We start from the raw sequence: 24,073 nt of genomic DNA, 5'->3' as shown, positions 1-24,073 counted from the left end.
AGCAAAATTGTGTGGTTGCTAGGAGGGAGGGCAATTGATTTAGTGAGTAGGGTTGTCAGACTTTTAAGTATTCAGTCCAACACATAGTATATCAAAAGTTGCTTTAAGTAGCATTAATATTTACATTATGATTTTCAATTTTGTCTTCACGAAATGTCACATAATGCAGTCTTAATAAAATGCTTCTCCAGTGATAGTTCATCCTAGGAGCCATTAATTCAACTTTCTCTACATGGAGTTCTTTAGACGAGCATTACACTGTGGACTCTCCCAAAGAACAGAGCAACGCTGGATGCTGACACTTAGTGTTCATGCAGGTATCAGAGAAGGTCATTTGCACTTTTGTGCCAGAGTTTTCAAAAATAGAGGAGGGGGGAAAAAAGGTGAAGTCTCAGTGCATAGTTCAGAGAAATGTCCACTAGGTGGCAGAAGCGCTCCTTCTGCCAACTTGGCCTCGCCTGGTGTGGGCTGTAATTAGGTCAGTGTAAGTTAAAGTAGGGCTGAGAGATGAATAAAGTAGATTTTCTCCTCTGGAACACTCTGCAGTTTAATTTCACTTCTTTCTACAATGTGCGATGAAGGTGGACTTAACTTTTAAAGGCAAAGAGACAAACCACTGCCAGGATAAATGAAAAGACGTAGAGGGGGCGGCTGGCACCATACAGAAGAGGAAATGCTTTCTGGCTGGTTCCTAATTTTCATATCCGGGTCATCGTCAGAAATCATTTTCAGAGGTAAGGTGATGAATGTTTTATGTAAGGAAGAAGTGACTTCTGAAGCCCAAGGGGTGGGGTTGGGGGGGAGGTCTTGCTGGTTGCTTTTAAAAATTCATTACCTTTATTGGTGATCCTTGCAATAAAGCTGTTTATTTTACCCTTGGTGCTCGATATTATTTATTTAGTTTTCTTAATTTTTCCAGCAGCCAGAAACACGTTAATCTGAGGGAAAGCTCCACACACCCACAGAGACTTCCCCTTCCTGCTGAGTGAGCCAAGGAGGAGGAAGTGGTCCTGAAGGTGAAAGTTGAAACCTTCTGTTCTGCAGTCTAGGTGTTTCTGGTAAGGACAGAAACGCCTGGACACAGAGATCCAGCTCTACTGTTAAACATGCAGCAGGATGCCTTGAGTGGCTTCCCTATCCAAAAGATTGGGGCCACTGCAGCCACTTATATAAAGCACAGTAGGAAATATGAACAATCACAAGAAAAATCCTCCCTTTATCCAGTTGCTGCTGATCATAGCATTAAATGCCCAAGATTGATCTTTCTTCTTGTTTGCATGTTTCTTATGAACGTTTTTCTCTTTAAGCAAAGAGGAGCAAATAAGAATTTTTAAATTTAAATTAGAAACAAGCTTGTTTTACATGTCAATCCCAGTTCCCTCTCCCTCCCCTCCTCCCCTAACCCCATCTATCCCTTATCCCATCCCCTTTCTGCGCCCCAGGGAGGGTGAGGCCTTCCATGGGGATCTTCAAAATCTGTCATACCATTTGGGGCCGGGCCTAGGCCCTCCCCCTTGTGTCTAGGCTGAGAGAGTATCCCTCTATGTGGAATGAGCTCCCAAAGTCCATTCATATACTAGGGATAAATACTTATCCACTGCCAGAGGCCCCATAGATTGCCGAGGCCTCCAAACTGACATCCATGTTCAGGGAGTCTGGAACAGGCTTATGCTGCTTTCCCAGAGCAAATAAGATTTAAGCTAGACATATTCTAAGTAATAATATTCCTTGGTTTTAAATTCTCTAGAGTTTGAGAGTATCTAACTGAATTCCATATTGTTTCTTTAACTTATAGATCAGGTTGAAGGTAATGCCAAACTCAATGAGAGAGGAAGGGCAGTTGGCAGCATGATAATTATAACAATAAAATGTGTAAACTGTTATGACGGTGAGTGAGAAAATCAGCTAAGCACAAAGAGGTGTCTTGGGCAGGCTAAGATCACCCAACTAATTTCTAGGGTTTCAGATATGATTCTAAAATAGGAGGTCAATTTCTTTCCACAGCTCTCCTGCATTGCCCAGTTGCTAGGGTCTGTATTACCCCCATGTTTTCCCACCTATCTGCTAGTACCTTGTGTTTTTTCAGGCTGATTTCCATCTGTAGCCACATATGACACTATAACAGAATCTCTGTACTATTTTGTGTTCATATGTCTCCAGCATCACAATAACATTAAATCTATGTGCAAACATGATATATGACTGGATTCTCTGTGCTGTAAATGATGTCCTCCGTGTGTCTCTGTATTGTATAGAAGGAAATAAAAAGGAAGACTGATGGAGAGTAGAGTAAGAAGCAAGTGATGAAAAATCATCTAAGAAAACATCTTGAACTCTTGTTTTAAAGGTAGAATCAGTAACCTATAGCCTCCCTTTCTAATTAATTATCCTAACAGATCAATTTGCTGACAGACACTTGTTAGAAATGAGACAAACAGTTACTGTACTGTTGAAGACATTAGAAGCAGAAAAAAGTCAACACATTATAATTCACAAAGACCCTGGACTGCTCTCTGGAATACATGTATCAGAGATCTGATGTAGTATTATCCTGAAATATCATTGCCAGTTAATCAAAGTTGTTGACAGAATGGAGTACAACCAAAACATCGACATAGTCACATAGACAATGAGCCTTGATTCCAATATTTTATTAGAAACAATTATTTCTTTGTGAAATATATCATCTCTATTTTTTCTTTTTTTAGTTTTATTATTTTTTATATATTTGAATTACAAACAAGATTGAATTACATGACAATCCCAGATCCCTTCTCCCTCCCTTCCTCCTCTACCACTCCCCCAACTAAAATCCTACCTAGCATATGTCCTTTCTTCTAATCAACACCTGACTCAAAATTTCTGCTTCCTCATGACTTCTGCATCGTTCCTTTTCTTCCCTTCTCACCCTCGTACCTTCCTCCCCCCTCTTCTCATGTTCTCAATTTGCTCAGGGGATGGTGACCCTTTCCCCTTTCATCTCTAATTTTTCATTTGTTTGTTTTGTAATATTTTGGTCATTGTTAAGTGCATAATGGCTTCTCTGTTTTTGAAGCTATGAGCATATTTTAACCAAGTCTGTAATGTAGAGATAGAAACAGCATGGACTATCATTGGGTGTAGGATATACAAGAGTGAGTGATTTTGTAAGTGAGTAAAGGTAGACTTTGCTGGCCTCCTGGCATCTTGTCTCAGTTTTCCTTCACTGTTATAGTATGGACTCCCTGTTTCTCTTATCTTCCATGTTTAATAAATGTATCTCATGCCTAACATTGCTGTTTATAGTTGTAGTTTGTCCATTGCTAACCCTGAATTGCATTTTATTGAGTAATTCTAACTGTACTTTTATATATGGAAACATCCTGAAGAACATACTGGGTAACAAATGCATATTTCAGGTTTTTGATACATCAAAAGTATAAAATGGATTCATTGGCTAAATGGATTCATTGGCTAACATTTAGAGCTGCATAAATATCACAATTGATCTTCACTCTGTAATCCTTTGATATATTTATCCTTTTCACTTTAAACCATTCTGTTTTTATAGAAATATGAATAGACCAGCTAGATGTTTAAGACAAGACAGATGGTAGGATGAGTTAGTTAATTCAAAACAACTTACTTATTTTCTTTCAAAGAATTGGTCAACTTTGTTTTGTCTGATCACATCCTGTCTACAAACGAGTATTATGATTTTTATGTTAAAAAATTGTACATTTTACAACTGAAATTTGCAAAGGAAGCGAATAGCCTTGTATTCTAGTTTGCCTTCCTCTTGGTTTTAAAAGCCATTCTGACTCATATAAATTTGGGGAAGGAAGGAATAAATTTATTTCATTCATATTTCCAGGCCAAAAGCTATCATTAAGAGACGTCAGAGCAAGAGCTCAAATAGTAAACCAAGGGTAGACTATGAGGAATGCTTATTTGTTTGCTCACTGGCTTGTGTTCAGCTAGTTTGATTCTATAGACCAGCCATACCTGAAAAGGGATGTTGCCAATCACAATGGGCTAGACCCTCTCACATCAATCATCATTCAACACAATTGCTTACCAATAAATAGGTCACAAACAAATCAGGTCAAGGACTCCCTCAACTGAGACTCCTTTAGATGACCCTAGGATTTGTTAATTTGACAGCTGAAGTAAAGTAGGACTCCTTGTGGTATTTTAGTATATGAACATCAAAAGCTGGGCGTTGGTGGCAAATACCTTTAATCCCATAATTACCTATTTCCTTTGCTGTCCAAACAGTCAGAAATGAGAATAAAGAAGGGTAGAAGATAACATTTAAAAATAAAATTCATTACATAATGGGGGATATTTTCCTGTATACTGTGAGTATATATTTCTCTCGTTGTTTGATGAATAAATGGTGATTGGCCATTAGCCAGGCAGGAAGTATAAGCAGTGGATAACAGACTAGGAGAAAACTGGGAAAGGAATATAGAGAGGAGCCACCAGAGAGATTCCATGTAGCTGCTGAGAAAGCAAGAGGTCTGGACATCACCAGGTGTGCCAAGAGCTTGTGGAGATACATAGATTAATAGGAATTGGTTAATAATTAAGAAAGAGCTAGATAGTAAGAAGCCTGAAACATTGGCCAAACAGTTTATAATTAATAGAAGTCTCTGTGTGTTTATTTGGGACTAAACAGCTACAGGACTTGGCAGAACAGAAACCTCAGTCATCAATTATGTCTCTACCACTCATTCTAAATTGGATACCAAGAAAGAAGTGATTCTCATGGAACAAGAAGTACTTTTTGTTGTTGTTCTATGTGAGTCACTTGATTTGTTGTATTCCCATATTATATATTTTTTCTTTGTCTCTAGATTTTTAAATTTAAATTAGAAACAATCTGATTTTACACATCAATCCCAGTTTCCTCTTCCTCCCATGACCCCCCATCTCATTACCCATTCTGCTCCCCAGGGAGGGTGAGGTCTTCCATTGGGGATCATCAAAGTCTGCCACATCATTTGGGGCAGGGCCTAGGCCCTCCCCGTGTGTCTCTGCTGAGAGAGTATCCCTCTATGGGGAGTGGGTTCCCAAAGTCCACTTGTACACTAGGGATAAATACTGTTCCATTACCGGAGGCCCCATAGTCTTCCCAGGCCTCCTAACTGGCATCCATGTTCAGGGGGCCCGATTCAGTCCCATGCTGGTTTACCAGCTATCAGTCTGGGGACCATGAGCTCCCTCTTGTTCAGTTCATCTGTTTCTGTGGGTTTCCTCAGCCTGGTCTTGACCCCTGTGCTTATCACTCCTCCCTCTCTACAACTGATGGAAGTAGAAGCAGACACAGATACTATTTATTCTTAAGCAAGAGTTAAAGGGTGCATAAGCTGAAGTAGTGTATATGTAAAGCAATATATATTCAATATATTCATTGATTCTATACATAGAACCAGTACACAACGTGTTTGCTGACCAATTCACACCAACATGACAGACCAACATCCTTAGATTTAATTCTAAGTCTTTCTGTAGAACTGATATTTACATGTCAAAGCAGGCTATTTCTCCATTAGTTCAGCATAATTTTCAAATGTCTTCCATGTAACACTGGTGTCTAATGGCAAGAGAATTTTAAGTAGAGGGAGGCATCATTCATCCACATTGTCAGTCTTGTGCACTGGACCATGAAAAATCAGTCCAGGGTGGGCAGGAAAATCACCAGGAAGAGGCATGTGTGCATGTGGGGTGAAGGGCAAAGCCCAAGTGTGACTTACTTATCCCACTGTGTTACCTGTGCCAACATACTCAGACTCATAGAAGACATTTAAAGAAAATAAAATAGTAAATGCTTGAAGCGAACTGAGGGTAGATGTTTTTGAAAAGACACCTTTAGAATTTGCACTCTTTTTTTTTTTAATGAAGATGATGATCTTAACCTCAAAGACTATAGACTATTTAATACAACTTCTTGAGAGATTACAATTGAAAAATTTGATGGTATCACTCAAGTATTCACTTTATTTATTATTCTAATCAGAATTTCATGTGAGAATTTTTCTTACATGTAATTTTGACATGGATAAAGTCATTAAACACTTTGGAATAATTTGATGCTGAGTCATACTAGTTATAAATGACCTAAATTACATACTGTCTATTTTAAGAGTTCAAGTAGATGATTAATAATATTTGGATTATTGTACTATTATATAGTTACAGCAAACATAAAATAGATATGTGGAGATTCTTAAAAGGAATTATTTGAAATGAAATATTTAAACACATTCATATGAAGAAGATTTGGCAAGTTTTTAGAAAACCTATTTAATAATCAAAGTTGTATATTATGCAGAGACAATAAGCACACTATTTGCATAATTAAATCTCAAATATCCTATTTTACATAGTATAAAATTTAGTAAGAATTTGTTGTATTTAATTTACTATGCATGGTGTTGGCCATATAAGCCACATGGTTTACTGAGACAGTAATATTGTGAAGAATTTGGAATGCACCTGAAATGATTGGCATCTTAGATGTCTAATATCATCTAGTACTGTGTCTCCTAAGAGAAATTCAAATTATACCATGTAACTCTTTAAAATATTTAAATAGGCCAAGTTCTTTTTATTCAATAATTTTGTATTCCTTAAAGATTGAACCTTACATTGAAGATTCACAGATATAGAATGAACACACAGACAGCTGTTCTTCAAAGCTATGGAGAAAGATATTATTCTTTTATAGCAAAGAATTCAATCATGTTTCAAGTACTAGGAGGTATTTTATTAGCCCTTATAGGTTTAATCAAGGAGTCAATGTCAAGTGCTCAATGGAGGACATAGCAATTCAGTCTTTTTCTTATCACTGTGTCTCAACCCACCATTTAAAATCATCTCAATGTTAATAGTTTCTAAAATTAGATTTATAAAAGAATTTGAAAGTGAAGCAGCACACTTGTTTCAAATCTTCAAAATAAATGAGGGATGTGCAGACAAGTTTTGTACTTTTCTGTCCATATTTGATTACAATTTTTATCAGGAGCTATAATTTCTCATTGCTGAGTAAACACATTTATGGAAATTATATGTAACTAAAAAATTTAAAAAATTTAAATGACAATAATGGCTCCACAACTTCTTATCCTTTAAATGGTGTGTGTGTGTGTGTGTGTGTGTGTGTGTGTGTGTGTGTAGAAGATGAAAATGTGAATCTAAAAGGAGTTAAAGGGTATGAAAACAGCCTGTTCTTGAGGGACCATGTCAATAGTTTGAGGATTATCAACCCTCTACTTTAAAAGAACGTTTTCTGCTTTTGTTATTCATTGCCTTTAATCTAATTACTTAGCATTTTATAAATAAGACATCACAGTTTAAAATTACTGATTGAAGCAACATGCTATCAACAACTGGGATTTTCAGAATTTGATTCTCCAATTTTAATGAAACATGATCACTATACCAAACATGTCCTCCCATGCAGCCTTCAGCATTCTCTGGAGATTAAAAATAAGCTCTGAGAGATAAACATCAAACTGAAATCTGATCTCCAAGCCGTCTGAATTGTATCTGTCCTCTACTCCCATATGGTCATGATAATTGTTACAGAATAAGGACTTTATTGTTTTACAACAAACAAAAATTCACTGCACCTGTATATTGTTCTTATTTTAAACAAATTACAAATGACATTTTACAGTTAATGGTTAACATTTTTGAGGAATGCTTCTGTCTTGTGATCTACATACATATCTTTTCTCTTGCTTATCTTCCATCCTCAGGGTCTTCTTCGTTAGTTGTAAATTACTTTGTTGATTGTGTCTATCATTGTCCAAGGGAATGAATTAAGTGCTCAATCTTCTTACAGAGTGATTGAAAATATAAGTTCAAGAAGTCAGCCCTGTTAATTCAGTTGGGAACTCATTCACCTGTGTTCTGAAACATTGCATTTTTTTTTAAATCAAAAGAAACTTCATATGGACAAAAAATATATAGTATATCTGTGTGATGACAATACCGGTTGACAGGCTAATGTGAATGGGGGAAATATTGCAGGGACCTGCCCAGAATTGAACTATAAGTAATGAATTGCTATTGAGAGAATCAGTCTTCTCCATTGATAAGATACTCATAGGTTATCCAATTCCATGTAATCCTTCTGAAACACACATACATATGAGCAACATTAAATTCTTATGTGTTTGTTTAAGTGTGTAAAGGTTATAATTAAAGAGCTTATGAAGGAATGGAGGAGATAATGAATGGAGGGATGAGGTGGGAAGTGTTGACAACAAAATATGTATATTAAATTTACAACAAACAAAGTGATTTTTAAAAGTTATTTTATATTTTGCATAAACATTAGTAAGAAATTATAAATGACAACTAAATAAGGAAGATACTATGTAATCCTAAAATTCACAATGAAAACAGAAGTCAGGAAAATAAAATTGAAACAAATTCACAGAAGAGAAAACAGCAAGCCAGCTGGCACATTTTAATCTATGTTCATAATTACTTTAGATGTGAACACATCAATTGGAAAATGGGACACAGAAGCAAGACTGAAGTTTGTCCTGTCACAGGAGAGTAAAGATGCATGAAAGATGAACGCATGTGGTGTTTTGGATTCAACCCTGAAACAGAAAAGAAATGTTAGCTGAAAAGAATTGTTGGTAATTGAATAAAATGTAATCTAAAAGAGAGAAAAAATAATTTTTCTTTCTAGAATGAATATTACAGAGTAGTTCAGAATATTTTACTTCATTAAGAGGATTTTTTTTACTATTTTTCATTTTTAAAATTTATTTAAATTAGAAACAAGCTTCTTTTACATGTCAACCTCAGTCCCCTCTTCTTCCCCTCCTCCCCTGCTGACAACTCCCCTCTTTTCCCAACCCCTTTCTGCACCTAAGGGAGGGTGAAGCCTTCCATGGGGTATCTTCAATGTCTGTCATATCATTTGGAAAAGGGCTAAAACCCTTCCAAGTGTGTCTTGGCTAAGAGAGTATCCCTCTATGTGGAGAGGGCTCCCAAAGTTCATCTGTGTACTGGGGTAAATACTGATCCACTACCAGTGGCCCCATAGATTGTCCAGACCTCCAAACTGACTTCCTCCCTCAGGGGGTGTGTAACAGTCCTATTCAGCTATCAGTCTGGGGTCCATGAGCAACCCCTAGTTCAGGTCAGCTGTTTCTGTGGGTTTCTCCAGCATTGACTTGACCACTTTGGTCATCACTCCTCCCTCTCTGCAACTGGATTCCAGAGTTCAGCTCAGTGTGTGTCTGCTTCTGCTTCCATCAGCTAGTGGATGAAGGCTCTAGGATGGCATATAAAGTAGTTATCAATCTCATTATCAGAAAGAATGTCATTTAAGTTAGCCTCTCCACTATTGCTTAGATTGTTAGTTTTGGTCAACCTTGTAGATCTCTAGACATTTCCCTAGTGCCAGAATTCTCTTTAAACCTATAATGGATCCCTCTACTATAGTATGTCTTTTCTTGCTCTCCTCTGTTCTTCCCCTGACTAGATCTTCCTGCTCCCTCATGTCCTCCTCTCCTCTTCTCCTCTTCTTTTTCTTCTAAATCCCTCTCCCCTCCCCACACAATCCCCATTAGCTTAGGAGATCTTGTTTCTTTCTGCTTCTCCTGGTGACCATGTGTGCCTTTCTTAGAGTCCTCTTTGTTTCCTAGCTTGTCTGGCAGTGTGGATTGTAAGCTGCTACTTCTTTGTTCTAGATCTAAAGTCCATATATGAGTGAGTACATGCCATTTTTGTCACTGGGTTACCTTACTCATGATGGTTTCTTCTAGTTCCATTAAAAGAGGTTTTTATTACCTAGTCCATTTGAATATATAACTTTGCTTAAACAGTTAACAATTTTAGAACAGGGCTTTAGCAGTGGTTGATTAAGAAACTTATCAGGTACCTCTCCTCTACAAATAGTTATTAAACTGCAAACAATTTCAATAACTAGTAACCAATATACAGCTCTAGACATTTATCTGTGAAATATAATATAAAGAATGTTAAACAACCACCCACCTACAAAGTCTTCAGTCTAAAATGATGGCATGCCTGCAAGATATGCTGATGCAATAGTGGCACAAAGCCTGTGGGAGTAACCAACCAATATGTGATTGAATTTAAAGCTCAGTCCATGAGATGGAATCCATCCTTCACTCTGCTTGGGTGGCCAAAAACTGGAGATCAAATAGAAATCTAGAGGAAAATCAAATAATATATTTCTGCTAAATCATGTAGCAATAGAGCAATAGAATGACTCTTAGAAAAATTCTGTTGTACAAATCAGAGTCTTGACTGGCCATCATCAGAGAAGCTTCCTCCTCAGTAGATGGGAACAAATACAGAGACCCATAGCTGGACAATGTGCAGAGACTGAAAGAACTTTCAACATTCAGTTGTAAGCAGGATGTCTCCATTAAATTCCTCTCCTCGGGAATTAGGGAACACCAAGGAAGAGGAGGCAGAAAGATTCTAAGAGCCAGAGGTATTGGAGGACGCAAAGCTGTCTAAACCATGAAAATAGAGCTGTCTAAATATAGCAGGATAGACACACATAAGGAATCACAGAGGATGTAGCAACATATAATGTACATGACAATCTCTGACAGACAAGTCCCTGTGTGAAGAGAAGGTTACACAAGACACCATCTGTAACCCAGAAGCTATGTCTAATTGATAACCACTTGTATATACAAAAATAGTGTAACTGGGGTTACTATGTAACCACTCTGGAGGGCAGGCCTATTTCTAACACAGATGGCCAACATGAGACAAATTCAATGGCATCATTGAAATTTCTTTGTCTCATAATGTTTTGACAGGGTGTTCTTGTTTTCTTTTTTTGCTTCATAGGTCCTTTGCACATACAATATGTCTTCATGTTTTGTGATTTTAGGGGATGCTTGTGATTAAAAACATATGTCCCTGCAAAAACAAAAACAAACAAACATTAAACAACAAAAAAACCTACTGAAAGATAGTCAAGATTAAAAAAAAGAGAGAGAGAAATCATAAATGTTTGGACAGATGTGGTGGCTGTACAGCTTAGTAAATTCACTAGAAGATTTATTTTTTTAGAGAAGATATATTCATATTTATTTCATGTGTATGAGTGCTTTGCTACATTTTATGTGTGTCCCTTGCTTGCCTGGAGCCTGCAGAAGTCAGAAAAGAGTGTCAGATTGCTAAGAACTGGAGTTATAGGGGTTTGTTAGCCGTCCTAAATGGATGCTGGGAACCAAACTTGTGTGCTCTGGAAAGGCAGTATGTGCTTTAATCACTGAGTCATCTCTACAACCTGTAGAAAAAGTGAACAAATTGTACACTTAGTTTAAGTGAATCTTATCAGATTTAGGCTATACTGAAAATAATGCTGCACACCGAAATAATAAAACAACAAGCTGATAAAACTTTTCAACAATGTAGATTTTCCAAGTGATTAATAAAATGGCAATTTTCAAATTTTATTTTACTACATTCACTATTTTCATGATTCATATAACTGTGATCAGGGTGTCATTTCTCAACATGGGTGTTCTCTTACACACATCTGTCATTTTCTGTATGCCTTTGTTCTACAACATAAGCTATAGTAGATTCTATGGAGAGCATTCCACCATTGTCACTAATTCCTGCAGATTTTACTTTCTAAATAGAAATATTTCCATGCAAAATTATTTTGTATTTTTAACCATTCATTTTGTTAAGAGGATTGAAGGTAAATACTTTTATAGGCAACTACAATAAGGCAATAATTTAGAATAACTGTAGCATTAATTTTCCCTTCTCTTTTTTTATTTTAAATCTTTTATTCATTTTACATACCAACCACCATTCCCCCTCCCTAACCTCCTACTCCTCCCCCTACTCCATCCACTTCTCAGAGAGGGTAAGACCTCCCATAGGGAGTCAACAAAGCTTGGCATATCAAATGTTATGTTCAGGAAGCAGTCTCCTGTACCAATTTGTTCGAGGGTACCACCTACTTTCTCTTCTAAGAGGTTCAGTGTGGCTGGGATTGTGTTGAGGTCTTTGATCCATTAATACTTAAGTTTTGTGTATGGCAATAGACATGGATCCATCTTCAGTCTTCTACACACCAGCATTCAGTTATGCCAGCACCATTTGTTGAAGATGCTTTCATTTTTCCATTATATACTTTTAGCTTCTTTGTCAAAAATCAGGTGTTCATAGGTGTGTGGGTCCATATCAGGGTTTCCAATTTGATTCCATTGCTCTACCTGTCTGTTTTTGTGCCAATACCAAGCTGTTTTCAGGACTATGGCTCTGTAATAGAGCATGAAGTCAAGGATGGTGATTCCTCTGGTAGTTCCTTTATTGTACAGGGTTGGTTTTTTGGCTATCTTTTGTTAGTCCCAAAAGACCTGGGTCTTTTTTTTTCATATAAAGTTGAGAATTGTTCTTTCTTTCTTTTTTCTTATTGGGTCCACCCCTGTTCCCAAGAACACCAGGATAATCTACATAAGCCCTCAAGTTTCATAGTGTAGAATAAGGACTGTTTCCTGGATGTATACCACATCTCAGGAACTATTCTAGTTATTTTTTAAGGATTCACTTTTGGTTTATTATTTATTTATTCATTTTATTTTATTTTTAGTTTAAATTAGAAACAAGCCAGCTTTACCTGTCAATCCCTTCTCCCTCCCCTCTTCCACCACCCCCCAACAGCCTCCCAACCCATCCCCCTCTTCTCCCCAGGGAGGGATCCCCAAAGTCTGTCATATCATCCTGGGCAGGGCATAGACCCTCCCACATGTGTCTAGGCTGAGAGAACATCCCTCCATATGGAATATGCTCCCAAAGTCCTCTCTTACACCAGGGATAAATACTGATCTTCTACCAGAGGCCCCATAGAGTATTAAGGCATCCTCATTGACATCCATTTTTAAGGGTCTGGATCAGTCCTGTGCTGGCCTCCCATACATCAGTCTGGGGTCCATGAGCTCCCTCTTGTTCAGGTCAGCTGATTCTGTGGGTTTCACCAGCCCAGTCTTGGCCTCTTTGCTCTTCACTCCTCCCTCTCTGCAACTGTGTCCCAGAGTTCAGTTCAGTGTTTACCTATGGGTGTCTGCCTCTGCTTCCATCAGCCACTGGATGAAGGCTCTAGGATGGCATATAAGGTAGTCATCAGTCTCATTATAGGGGAAGGGCATTTTGGGTAGCCCCTCAATGGAATCTTGCAATTCACAGAAAATGGATGGAACTAGAAGAAACCATCCTGGGTGAGGTAACCCAGTCACAAAAAGAAAAACTTGGTATGTAGTCACTCATATATGATTTTTAGACATAGAGTAAAGGATTACAAGCATACAATCCATATCACCAAAGGCACTAGGAAACAAGGACTCTAAGAGAAGAATGCATGGACCCCAGAGAAGGGGAAGGGGACAGGATCTCCTGAGCTAATTGGGAGCATGTGGGTTGGGGAGAGGGAGCTGGGAGCATGAGAGGGGGAGAAGAGGAGGGGAGAGGCGGAAATGAGGGAGCATGGAGGTTGAGTTGGGGGGAAGAATACAGGAGAGTAGGATGAGAGATACCATAACAGACGGAGCCATTATAGGTTTGAGGAGATATCTGGCAGTAGGGAGATTTCCAGTCATCTACAAGGATGACACCAACTGACAATCTAAGCAATAGTGAAGAATTGTTCTGGGATTTTGATGGGGATTGCATTGAATCTGTAGATTGCTTTTGGCAAGATTTCCATTTTTACTATATTGATCCTACTTATCCAAGAGCATGGGAGATCTTTCAATTTTCTGGTATCTTCCTTAATTTCTTTCTTTAAAGACCCAAAGTTCTTGCATGGTAGCCCACAGAATGGAAAAGGACAAGATCTCCTGAGCTAATTGGGGGCATTCTGGGGGGGAGAAGAAGTTAGAAGAAAGAGATGGGAGAAGAGAAGGGGAGAGGAGGACATGAGAGAGCAGGAAGATCAAGTCAGGGGAAGAATAGAGGAGAGCAAGAAAATAGATACCATAATAGAGGGAGCCATTATAGGTTTAAAGAGAAATCTAGCAGTAGGGAAATGTCCAAAGATGTACAAGGTTGACCCCAACTAATAATCTAAGCAATAGTGGAGATGCTACCTTAAATGCCCTTCCCCAACAATGGATAAAGAAATTGATTGAAGGAGAGGGAACTGGGATTGACATGTAAAACATGCTTGTGTCTAATTTAAATTAAAAAGGTTAAAAAAAATAAAATGCAGTTATAAGGAACATTTACAATGAATACACATTATAACTAAATCTTTCAAATAGTTTCTTAACTTCTAAGGTACACTGGTGAAACCTATACAAGCTGAAAATGCTTAGTTATCTGAAGAATCAAAACAGGATATATTTAGAGATTTTATATTTTCTAAACTCAGTTAAAACTGTTATCCACTTAGTCATTTGAACAGTGACAATGTATGGATCTTTTTATGGGGGTTTCATAACCAATCAAAATAATGAGACTTTTTCTTGTGAGCTTGGTGAAAGGTTTTATTAGTTCATAATGATTCTTATTTACTTTATAGTGGGAAAACACACTTTCATACATCAAAATAAAAGATAATATTGTTCCCAACAGTGGAGGTGTGTGTGTGTGTGTGTGTGTGTGTGTGTGTGTGTGTGTGTGTGTGTGTTGTATATACATGTCTGCATAGAGGTTATAAGGGGAGGATTTGTAGTAGTACTCCTTTATTACCCTCTGGAAACAGTGTCTCTCACTGACCCTGATCTTCCCTGTTCTCTATCAGTGTGGCTGGCCATGGGGTTCCTGTGAAATTGCTTTCTCTGATGCTTAACCCTTCCAGCACTAAGGATACAGGCTCTAATGCAGCGTGTTTGTTGTGCTTTGGAACTTCCTATCTTATGATTATCTACCAGGACCCCTTATCTCTGAGTCATCTCCCCATCCCTAGTTCTCAGTTTCCAAATTCTAACGTAATTGTTTGCTCAATTTAAAAACCATAAAAATCATTTTATTATGTATTTTTTCTTTTTATTTATGCTTGAATTGTACCATTGTTAATTACTCTTTAGAGGGATATTATATGCAATGATACATAAATGAACGCAATTTAAAGAGAAAATTGGCAAGTAATATTTATTTTTTAAAAACTCCATTTAAGTATAATTTACTGATAAGTCTATATATGAATATTATATCAGTAATAGAATGATGAAAATGATAGGAAGTTTCTCAGTATCTTCTGGGTGTGTCAGGGGTAAGTGCTAAAGTCATGTCAAGAGCCATGTGGGTGAGTGTTTTCAAACAGCAGTTCATTGGATACACCCTGACATCTCAGGGTCTGGATTATAAAAGCATGGCTATGTTTTCAAAGCAGTCATTTGTAATTTCTGGAACATTATTCTACAATGACACATTTAAACATTCTTCAAAGTGTACACAATGCTGGGATAAAGACAAAAGCTTTACTAAAACAATAGAGTTAGAGTTCTTCCTACCTCTCTCCATTTTCTTTATGTGTGTGTCATGTTTAAGTCTTCCTAATTTTTAGCAAGTGGGCTCAGTATGGCTACATTTTTAGAGTTTAAGGATGTATAAGCTAAGTGTTTATAATGACTACTTTTACTGGAAAATATAAACTTAAGTCTGTTCCTTTGAAAATGTTTGTAAAGTCACAAGGATAACTTTCAAGAAAGATAGTTGTGATTCATAAATCTTTATGACTTCTATTAGAAGATTGTGGAAGTTTTTATTATTCTTTGTATAGACTTCTACATAGTTGAAAGGACATTTGTCTTTGTTTAAATACCTGTTTTGTTTTTGACACTCTCTCACACAGACCCGGCCTCCCTCCATTTTAGTAGATAGCCAAGGGTGACTTTCAAATTCTGATCCATATACCATTCTATCCAAAGTGGCAAGAATACAGATGTGCATTACTGTCTCACCCAACTTACATGGTGCTGAGGGCATAACCCAGGGCTTTGTGTATGGTGTAAAAGTTTTGTCAACAGAACTACATCCCCAACTTAGACATTTTTCAATAAAATTCAATGACCAAGTACTGAGAAACCTTACCAAACATTTGAATTTTCCTTACGAGTCATCTTCTATTTTGAGAAAGCATATGACAAACTAGAGGCAACAATTTCAGTATACTGACAAGCAATGATAACAAGATCCTGAGTAAACATCTTATTAATTATTTCTCTACTAGCTCTCTGAACTGAAAGTTAATATGCCATCCTAAATTATTATTATATACTAAATTGATCAAGATTCCTTTACTATGACTAAGAAAATTAAATGTAACAGTCATTGCCCTTAGAGTCATGAAATGAAAACGAACATCCATTTCATACACAACATCCCACAAAATCCCTCTTATGCACACACACACACACACACACACACACACACACACACACACACACACACACACGTAAGAGACAGACAGAGAGAAAGAGAGAAAGACTAGTAGTTTAATGTCTTCTGAGAAATATATTAGTGTTTTAGAATTGAATTCAATGTTTTATTGTCATATTCACCCTCTGTAAGCCTCCTCCCCAATCCATATCCCCTTCCCAACCCACTCAACAATGTGTCACTTAAAACAAAAAATCCATCAAGTCTACTTAGTGTTGCTCATATACTTTTGGATGTATGAACTTCCACTGGAGCATTGTCTACCACTTTTATAGAAAACTTACTACACCTCTCCTAGCAACTATTAATTGCCAATAGCTCCTCAGGTAGGAATGTAACTCAGTGCCCAGCACTACCCAAATCGCCATGCAGAAATTTCATCTATCTTGGAGTTGTACAGCTAGCTCTATTTTATGCTATCTAAACTGCCATCAAATAATAGGTGCCACTGCCCTGTTTTGTCTTGAAAACACCATTTCCTTATAGTCATCTAGATGTCTGTCACTTTAAATATTTCTTCCATGCTTCCCCAATGCACAGTTTTCTGTTCTATTCAAGCCTTGTTACATTAATTAAAAACATTGTTAGAGGCTGGGAGTTCATTTACATTGGGATTATGCTAGAGCATAGGTTCCACACTAGTAGGGTTTTCCAGTGATTTTACTCATTGCTGCAAGCCAAGAATTTAAGAATGTGTTTGACATATATAGATGCTTAAAACATGCTTGTAAATTCATGCTAAACAATTGCTTCTAGCTGAAAATAGGTCTCAAGCTTTGAAACCATCAAATTCAGCTGTTTTAAGCTCTATATTTCTTTTAATAGTTATATTCTTTCAATAAGGTCTTGGAGATTTCATATTTGACTCCATCTTTTTCCTTCCTCAGGTCACATCTATTATCAAGCTGATCAGAAACAAACTGATTGCAAGGATCATAGCATTCCTCTATGATTCAATGTCACTTGATGAATGATGCAAGTAATGGTTTTAAGATTTGGAGAAAATTATAATATCAGCCAAAGATAACCTAGCATGCACAACACCTTCCAGCACTATGGCAACTAGACCATAGGGGTGAGGCTTCCAGGTCAGTGCCAACTTGATTTCTCTCTGTTCTATGACTTAATTATGAGGCATCTTCAGTAAAAAGCTCTTAACAATTTCTGGAAGCTCACCAAGAGCACTGGCAACAACCTGTAGCATTTGAAGGTTTATGAGACCTTCCTAGCAAAATTTATATTTGGTTATTTTTAGAGTTTTTTATTAATTTATGTTTTGTATTCTAATCCCATATCTCTCTCCCTGTTCTCCTCCTGCTCTCCCCACTACTCCCATCCCATCTCCCATCTGTTCCAGTAAGAAAGTAAGGCCTTCCCTAGGAAGTCTACTACATCTGTCCCATCATCTCCTTGAAGAAGGACCAAGATGTCCCCTGCACCCATGTGTTTATGTTGAGCAAAGTTACCTCTCCATATAGAGAGGAAATTCATTCATGGCACTGGGATATTACTTAGCTTGTAGTGTTTGGTAGAGGTACTGTAGTCCTATACTCATATGAACAAAATGCTGATATCATTGATAATATTTGAATTTGAAATTTTATTATATGTAAACTACAATTTGAATATATATTTAAATGTGAACATCAAATTAGATCCAAAATCATCTAATAAAAAGTTTCACAGCAGTACAACTCAAAATCTCATGGAGCTGATGTATTTGAACATAGTTGTAAAACCAAATAGGAGACAATATATTGTTTTTTGAAGTTCTCATTGATTTCCTCAGTAGAAGCAATTATTCTTGTGTGTGTGTGTGTGTGTGTGTGTGTGTTCAAGTGTGTGTGTGTATGAGTATATATGTGTGTATGAGTACATATGTGTGTGTACATGTGTGTCCACATTGATATGAGTGTGCCTGTCAGAAGGACAGAGAATAAAACATGTTTCTTTTGGTTACATTACAGGAAAGATTAAGATTCTCTTAGTGATCTTGAAAGAACAATTCTCAACTTTATATGGAGAAACAAAAGACCCAGGATACCCAAAACAACCCTGTACAATAGAGGAACTTTTGGAGGCATCTCCATCCCTGACTTCAAGCTTTATTACAGAGCTGTACTCCTGAAAACAGCTTGGTATTGGCACAAAAAAAGACAGGTAGACAAATGGAATAGAGTTGAAAATCCTGATATTAACCCACGCACATAAGAACACCTGATTTTTGACAAACAATCCAAATATATACGCTGGAAGAAAGAGAACATCTTCAACAAATGGTGCTGACATAACTGGATGCAAACATTTAGAAGACTACAGATAGATGCAAGCCTCTCAGCCTGCACAAAACTTAAGTCAAAATGGATCAAAGATCTCAACATAAATCCAGCCACACTGAACCCACTAGAAGATAAAGTGGGAAATACTCTTGAATTAATCGATACAGGAGACTGCTTCCTGTACATAACACCAGTAGCACAGACACTGAGATCAAAAATTAATAAATGGGACCTCCTGAAACTGAGAAGCTTCTGTAAGGCAAAGGACACAGTCAGCAAGACAAAACAACAGCCCACAGACTGGGAAAAGGTATTCAGCAACCCCACATCTGACAGAGGGCTGATCTCCAAAATAAACAAAGAACTCAAGAAGCTAGTCTCCAAAACACCTAACAATCCAATTATAAAGTGGGGTACAGAACTAAATAGACAATTCTCAATAGAGGAATCTAAAATGGCTGAAAGACACATAAGAAAGTGTTCAACATCCTTAGCCATCAGGGAAATGCAAATCAAAACAACTCTGAGATACCATCTTACTCCTGTCAGAAAGGCTAAAATCAAAAACACCAATGACAGTTTATTCTGGAGAGGATGTGGAGAAAGGAGAACACTTCTCCACTGCTGGTGGGAGTGCCAACTTGTACAGCCACTGTGGAAATCAGTATGGCGTCTCCTCAAGAAAATGGGAATGAGTCTACCACAAGATCCAGCAATTCCATTCCTAGGCATACACCCAAAAGAAGCACATTCATATAACATTGTTCATACACAAAAGACATCTGTTCAAAGATGTTCATAGCAGCACTATCTATAATAGCCAGAAACTGGAAGCAGCTTAGATGCCCCTCAACCAAAGAATGGATGGAGAAAAATGTAGTACATTTACACAATGGAGTACTACACAGCAGAAAAAAAAAAAACAGTGGAATCTTGAAATTTGTAGGAAAATGGATGGAACTCGAAGAAACCATTCTGAGAGAGGTAACCCAATCACAAAAAGACAAACATGATATGTACTCACTCATATGTGGATTTTAGACATAGAGTAAGCAATTACCATCCTACAATCCACATTGCCAAAGAAACTAGTAAACAAGGAAGACCCCAAAAGAGACAAACTTTGTCCCCTGGAGAAGGGGAAAGGGTCACCATCCCCTGAGCAAATTGACAACATGGGAAGAGGGAGGAGGGAGCTACGAGAGTGAGAAGGGAAGAAAAGGAAGGATGCAGCTGTCATGAGGAAGCAGAAATTTTGAGTTAGGTGTAGATTAGAAGAAAGGACATATGACAGGTAGGATTTTAGTTGGGGGGGTGGTAGAGGAGGAAGGGAGGGAGAAGGAAGCTGGGATCATCATGTAATTCAATCTTGTTTGTAATTCAAATATATAAAAATAAAAAACTAAGAAAAAAAAGATTCTCTTAGTGATGAGGACAAATGCCCCTTGGAAAATTTCATAGACTTCTTCTGTGACCAAATATTTCATAACATAATTTTCAATATCATTTTAGTAAGACCAAAAGACAGATAGAGCTTTGTGGAAGTCCCATTTTGAATAGCTATGTTTCTGTTTGAGTCTCCAGATTGGACCATGATCTTCATAGATAACTTTATACTTTTTAAGACAAGAAAAATTCCTTCACTTATTTCAAAATATGTCGTTATAACTGATATAAAAACAGTTCAAGCCCTGAAGCATGAAATTTGATTGCTAACTCATCTACTTTCATTGCTCCCTACACAGTATCATGATAATGTGTCTTCAAATTTTAGTGAGAGATTTATTTCCACTACAGATTAAAAACCAGCCATTCCCTCCAGAAACACATTTGCTGCTATCCTTTTAGATTAGCGAGAACTTTGTTAATAGCATTTAATGTGGCTGCATCTGGATACAAGTTTGTTTATGCATTTGGAAATCATGAGCACCACAATTAGATATTCTGGCATTTGTAAAAACTCCACAGAATTCTAAGCTGTTTGCAGAAGTGTGTGGCAACCCAAAGATACTTATGAATATCATATTATACAACACAGAAGGCCCTATTGTATTATGTTCACACTAGCAAGTGTACTTCAGGCCCCACCCCAGAAACTCAAGGCTGAATACACAAGTCTGAATGCTCAGGCTTAAAGCAGGACTAGCATGCATAGCTTCTGTCTCAGAAAAAGACATTTTTAAGCATTAGATTAAAAGTGATTGTCAATGATACACACAGAGATAATCCATATTCTCCCTGAATTAAAAAAAGAAGTGATTTATATAGACATAGAGGAAAAATTGAAGACTGGAAATCTTAACACTGGACAGAAACAACATGAATAGTTTCTAAAAATCAGCTACTTTAAAAAGGAATATTTTATAGGTACTGACATACCGAATGCAGAGAAAAATTTAAAGATTTTAAAAAAGAAAAATACATTGAAAATTATTGTGGTACTGGGATTCAAATCCCCTTGAAAGATTGTTATAACTCTTCACTCTAGAGTTGAACAATTAGAAAATTCAATGGGCAGAAAACTTATACAACTTTACAGTGTAAGAACTATTTAAGAATAAGTTTGACAAGAAATGTAAAATATTTTCACAAGAAAGTGAAAAATACTGTCAATCGAGTTAAACATGAATAAATGCAAAGTCAGAGCATGGATGTGAACTGGAAAGTTTAGTATTACCAATGTATCAGTTCTCAAATTCATTCAATGGTAATAACAAGGTTGGGATATTTTTGTGTTTTTTTTTTCTTTTTTAAAATTTTTTTTATTAGTTCAAATTAGGAACATGCTTGTTTCTCATGTCAAACCCTTCTCCCTCTCCCTCCCCTCACCCTATCCCTCCTCCCCCACCCCTGACACCCCCCACCCCATCCACTCTCCACTTCCCAGGCAGGGTAGGGCCTTCAACGGGGGCTCTGCAAAGTCCACCACATCATCCTGGCCTGGGCCTGGGCCCTTCCCCATGTGTCCAGGTATTTGCGTGTTTTAATTGACTGCTTAATCCTAACTATATTTGTAAAGAAAACTGTCCCTCAATTTTAAGTGAACTTAGAAAAGTGAAGTTGAAATTGCTATACTTGCTAATTTCAGAATTACTGTCAAGCATTTGTATTCTACAGTAATATATTAAGATAGATGGCAAGACTAATACCAAAGAATTATCCTGACATGTGTATATCAGTTGATCATTTTGTGTGGGTTTGGGGGATCTAGGCTCAGGTCAGCAGTCTTGCATTGTAATTTTTTTATGGGATGAGTCAGTTCCCTAGTGCCAAAGTCTGTTAGTTTGAATATTTTTCTTTATTTTTTTCCTTCCTTCCTTCCTTCCTTCCTTCCTTCCTTCCTTCCTTCTTTTCTTCCTTCCTTCATTCCTCTCTCTCTCTTTGTTTCTTTCTCTCTCTTTTCTTTCCTTCCCCTTCTTTCCTCCCTCCCCCTTCTCTCTTTCTTGATTGAGATAGGGCCTTGTTATGTGGCCCAGGTGGTCTAGAATTCACTACGTGAATAGCTGATAAATCCCGATGACTAGATTTTGCCATCATGTTTTTCTCCAAAGACTTACAAGGTAGCAAGTCAGAAAGCTTTTGTCATACTCCTTTCATATTAGGAAGATGACAAGAAAAGGAGATAAATGTAGGTGAATCATAATAAAAGTAAAGTTGAGCTTGGAAGTAATCATAACCATGTAGCATGTAGCAGTTAGTTCTGAATGTTACATATAAGGTAGATTCCTTATGTGTATACTACATTGTTTTATGATTTGTTTTCACTGTTATTTTTAGCATTTAAAAGTTAAACTAGCTTAGAGGCTATTGTTAAATTCTTGAGAACATTTATTGTGAATGTGCTCTTGGTACTTTGGGTTAGTCTTCAATACCAATTGCTGTTGTAAAACATCATCCAAGGTAACTTATAAAAAGAAATATCTAATTTGACACTCATGGTTCCATAGCATTAGCATCTATGACCATTATGTTAGAGAGTATGGCAGCAGGCAGGCAGTCACCGCACATGGATAGTAACTGATACTTCACATCTTTTTCCATAAAAAACAAGGCAGAGAGAGATAACTGGAAATTTCATGCATGGGCTTTTGAAACCTCAAAGTCCAACCTAGTGACACACATGCTTAAAGAAAGCCTTTTTTCCAAATCCTTCCTGAACTGTTCCAAGAACTGGGGATCAAACATACCTGTATATGAGGTTATAGGTGCCATCCTCATTTAAACTAACACATTCCTATAAACTTATAGCCATGTAATAATGCAAAATCCATTTAATGAAACTCCAAAAGCCTCCACAGTCATGCACATTCTCAATATAATTCCAAAGTCCCAAGTCTCTTCTGAGATTCAACATTTCTCCAAAACATACATTACCATTCCAAAAGGTATGAAAGGGGACATAGTAAGGAAATACTGGACCAAGGCAAGACCGAAATCCAGCAGGATAAACCCCAAATATTCTAGTTCTATATTCAGTGTTAAAGAGCTTAGGTGGCTCTTCCATCCAAGTTTGCTGACTGCCACATACTTTTCTCTTTGGGCTGGTTCCACTCCTCCCATATGCAGATCCCATTGGCACATATCCCATGACTCTGGCATCCCCATCATCTTGGGATAGCCAACATAATCCGGACACATCATTTTGCAATTTAATACAGTTCCCACTTTGGTTCCCAATGCAGCAAGTCCTCTGGTGCATGTTTGGCATCAGCAGCTTCAGTTAGGTGAACAGGAACTAACTCTCCATACCCCTTTACTTCTCTACCCTTCCAGGCTCTAAAGCCAAAATGATGTGAATGAAGCTGCCAAGTTGGCTGTCTGCTTGGGATGGAGCTTGGACCCATCTTTGAATTACATTTGTTTTTCTGTAGCTTCTTAGCAGCAGAAAATCCCTCAGGCCTTTTTCTTTCACAAGTTGCAGAATTATCAGGATATGGTCTTACCCTGGGGGCACCACTCTTTATTTCATTTTTTAGTAGGTCTCTCCTTATCATTTTGAATACAAGCTTTGACTCTAACATTAAATATCCTGTTACTCAAACTGTACAGTATATGTATATTTGCTCTGTTTGCTCTTTTTCCATTTTAGAGCCCATGAGAGTTGCTAGTAATAACTTATCAACACAATCAATAGTAGGCTGTCTTGAAACCTCTATCAATGACATTAGTCCAAAGCTTTTCAATTTAGCTTCAGACAGATTTTTAGGACAAAACAGCCACATTTTCTGACAAAGTACCATAAGGATTGTCTCTAGCCTAGCTGTTAATATTGCTTTCCTATGAAAACTCTTGAGGTGGGCATCTGTAGTGAACATGCATATCAGCACCAATGCATTGGAGTAGCCCATTGAGCCCTGCTTATAGAATTTAACCACTTTGTAGTCGTCTATATTTCTTCA

General features: G+C 37.3%; 1 long non-coding RNA gene across 1 annotated transcript; it reads left to right on the top strand.

The window, feature by feature from the left end:
* Positions 1-459: 459 nt before the first annotated feature.
* LOC103163815 lies at positions 460-18,499 on the top strand. The gene is made up of 4 exons (XR_003482638.2): positions 460-734; positions 920-1,058; positions 17,283-17,483; positions 18,363-18,499. It is a non-coding gene; the product is annotated as an uncharacterized LOC103163815 (long non-coding RNA).
* The last annotated feature ends 5,574 nt before the right edge of the window (positions 18,500-24,073 follow it).

The sequence above is a fragment of the Cricetulus griseus genome, chromosome 2, assembly GCF_003668045.3.
Source record: "Cricetulus griseus strain 17A/GY chromosome 2, alternate assembly CriGri-PICRH-1.0, whole genome shotgun sequence".
Lineage (NCBI taxonomy): Eukaryota > Metazoa > Chordata > Mammalia > Rodentia > Cricetidae > Cricetulus > Cricetulus griseus.
This window is presented reverse-complemented; position numbering and strand designations above follow the sequence as displayed.